Source organism: Ursus maritimus, unplaced genomic scaffold, assembly GCF_017311325.1.
Source record: "Ursus maritimus isolate PB19 unplaced genomic scaffold, ASM1731132v1 scaffold_32, whole genome shotgun sequence".
NCBI lineage: Eukaryota > Metazoa > Chordata > Mammalia > Carnivora > Ursidae > Ursus > Ursus maritimus.
Window position 1 is genome coordinate 23,791,472 of NW_024425786.1, and position 3,791 is coordinate 23,795,262.

Here is a 3,791-nt window from a genome sequence, read left to right on the forward strand (position 1 = left end):
CGGACTGCTACAGGCACTACTTGGGAAGTGTTTCCAGCACCTTCACAGAGCATTTCCACATAGTAGGCCCCTCACCCTCCTCACAGACCTTCGCTGACCCTTCCATCTTACTCGCTACATAACTGCAGTCACTAAGCCCTTACCTGCTTTACTTTCTTCCAACCTTCATAGCACCCATTGTTATCTGAACATAGATTACTTACTGGTATCCCTGTTTATTCTTTCATCTCAACCAGGATTTGAGCCTTGTGAGGGCGAAGAGTTTGTGTAGTATTGTGGGGGCTCAAACACTCAGCCACCAAATCATCACCCTTCTATAGGTGCTTGGGTCACAGCACTCGGCATGCGATTTGTATAATCAAAGTCTAGGTTCTATTCGTTATTAAGACACTGACTCAAACTCTTTGCAGAACGGACAAGGGAAGGGGCAGAAACTACTGAGAAGGCCTCATGGCAAAGTGGAACTTGGTTGGGCCAAGCCAATTCTCCCCAACTCCCAGGCCACAGTCTTTCGGGTTTGCTCCCTAAGCTGCTACTCCATCCTCCTCCTTGTCCTTTGTTGACTTAGCTCACGTATGACCCCACATATGTACTAGCCCTAACTGGTTTCTCAACATCTAAGAGTCTCCCTCAGTAAAAAGTAAGAACCTGCTGGCCACTGGTTAGCTTTGGGCCAACTGTCTATCTCTGACCCATTTAGTTGTAGCCTTGGGGATGGAGAGGGAGGCACAAGGGAGGAGTGTCTAGTAGGCTTCCTAGAGTTTGAGGAGGACCGAAGCGGCCTGGCACAAATCCATACCCTCCAGAGATACCAAATCATGCCACTTCTCCCACACAGACCTTGCTCTTTCATACCTCCACTCCCTCGTATTGGTTTTTCTGCCTGAAATGTACTTTCTCCGTAACAACTTTTGTTAAGTGCACAATTCAGCAGCATTTAGCACATTCACAGTGTTGTGCAACCATCACCACAAATTCCAGAATATTTCATCACTACAAAAAGAAACCCCATACCCACGAGCAGTCACTCCATATCCTCACCCCCAAGCCAACCCCAGGCAACTACTCATGCTTTCAATTCTCTTGGGTATATATTTAGAATTGGTTATTGGATATATTGGAATTACTGGGTTATATGGCATTTCTACGTTTAACTCTTTGAGAAACCGCCAAACTGTTTTCAAAAGAGGTTGCACCACTCTGCATCCCCATCAGCAACATATGATGGTTCCAATTTCTCCACTCACTTCCCAGGACTTGTCACCGTCCGTCTTTTTTATTTTAGCCATCCTAGTGGATGTGAAGTGGTACCTGGCACATCGGTTTTTTCCTACGACACGCTTCAAAGCCCAGCTCAAATATGGCCACTGTGGAACTTCCTAACATGCTCCAGGATGGTTTTAGTTAGTCGCTTCTCCATAGTATCATCATTTACCTATCAGCACCAATTCATTCAATAATTACTGAGCACCTACATGCCAAGAACCGTTCTAGGTGAATATAATAGTGAACAAAACGGACACACAAAAATCCCTGTGCCCTGTGGGCCTTACAGTCTGGTGAACAGAGGCAAACAACAGTTTGTGAAATGGTGGTAAGCAGTATGGGGAATAAAGCACAGCAGAACAACAGAACATGCCAATGGTACGGGGGTGGCAATTCTAAAGTGAAGGTCATGGAAGGTCTCACTCAACTACAGCTGAGCAGGAATTGAAATTGTTTGAACTATGGGACACCTACGACAGATGTCAAGTAGGCTTTGGATAATGGGTCTGGAGTCCAGAGAATAGAGTCCACACAAATAGAGCAGTAGTGGAGATAATGAAGAACCAGAACCGCAGATTGAGGTGTGGCTGCTAAACGAGGTGAAAACCCGAGTCTGAGGTCCATCCTAGAAGCAAAATCTGTTCGTGTTCTATTGTAGCCGTAACAAGTTAACACAAACTTAGTAGCTTCAAACACGAATGTATCATCCGACAGTTCTATCGAAGTCCCCCATGGGACTAGAATCAAGGTGTTGGTAAGCTGAGTTCCTTTTTGGGAGACACTAGGAGAGAATGTTTCCTCAATTTGTCCAGGTTCTAGAGGCCCCCTTCCTGATCTTCCAAGCCAGCAACATTGCGTCTCTCAGACCATTCTTCCTTAGTCCCATCTCCTTCTGATCTCAGCCAAGGAAGATCCTCTGCTTTTAAGGACTCACACAATTAAACTAGACTCATCCAGATAATCTGAGATAATCTCCCCAATTCAAGATCCCTGATCACAGCCATGAAGTCCCTTTTGCCATGTAGCATATTTATAGGTTCCAGGAATTTCAAGTATGGACATGGGGTAGGGGTTGGGGGTACTAGTCCTCCTACACAGTAAATGAGGAAAGCATTTCAAAAAGGAGTGATCAACCATGTCATATGTTAACACGTCAAAAAAAAAATTAAGGATAAAGAATCGACCACTGGATTAAGTATCATAGAAGTTCTAGTGATCTTAACATGGGCAGTTTCAGTGGAATCAAAATCCTCCTTGGAGTAGGTTCAAAAGACAAAAGTACAGCGTGCAGTTGGAGAACTGAATTTTGAGTTTTGCTATGAAGAGCAAAGGGGATGAGTGTGGGCCAGAATTTTTTTCTAACATGGAAGAAATAATGGGATGTGGTAGGTTGATGGGAATGATCTAGCAGAGGGAAGTCAAGGAACAGAACGCCTAAATCTGCACCCTCGGAATGGGGATGGAATCTAGCACAGAACTGGAAGAGCTTGCCTTACAAAGGGCATGGACCATCTGTGGGACTGGAGGACAGACAGACCAAACAAGCAGAGATGCAGGTAGGTAAGTAGATGTGATGGCGGGAGCCTGTGGAAATTTCCTTGTTTCTATTTTCTAATTTAGAGGGAAAAATAGGCCGTAAATTGAGAGAATGGGAAAAGTATTAAAATCTAAGTGTTTTCAGGGAGAATCGAAGAGCAAATGAAATAAATGCAGCTGGACTGTCAGATGGTACTAAGGCCTATTTGAGGTCACGACTTTAAACAGAGACACAGTCAGCATGTTCAGTTGCACAAGTGCACAAGTGCAGATAAGGTCGCAGACTTGAACTTCGCCAAACATGGAGTTTAGCCAGGCAAGTATAATGAAGCAAGAGCTGGGGCAGGGCGATTCGCTGTGTAGCCAAGAGTGAATTTAACAACGGACCACTGAATCTAAGGTGGGTCATGAACAGGAGGTGGGAAATTTAAAATAGGGAAGAGGATCAAAGAACTGTAAATCACACGTGCTGTATCCGCTTCCTCTGTTCTTAAGATCTACAGCCCTACTTCTCTTCTAGACTAAGAGCCTCCAAAGCGGGAAGTGTCTGCTCTTCTCATTCTTAGTACCTTAGCAGAACAGCTTGTTTTCTGAATGGGTAGTTGGATGGATGCTTACCCACGGTCCAAGGGAAATTCCCCACCCCCAGTCCTATGATATATGAAGTTCCTTCTTTCTCACTGTTCTGTGAGAGCCTGAGTAAAAAGTTGCAATGCTTCGTCAAAATCTATGCTGTAAACAAATCCCTTGGAATAAGATGCGTAATTCCTACAGTGTTGTGTCCAAGAACTAAACCACAAAATGTACCAGATGTATCCCGACTCCAGTTAAGTTTACCCTTACTGAACACCTGGGTGGCATGAAATCTTTGAACTTCCCAACCTCTAATTATTTCACCTCCCTGCAGAACAGGCCTTGAGAATACCAAGTTTTCTAAGGAGACATAAATGAAATTCAACCTGGGGTGGAGAACGATACACAGACAAAGA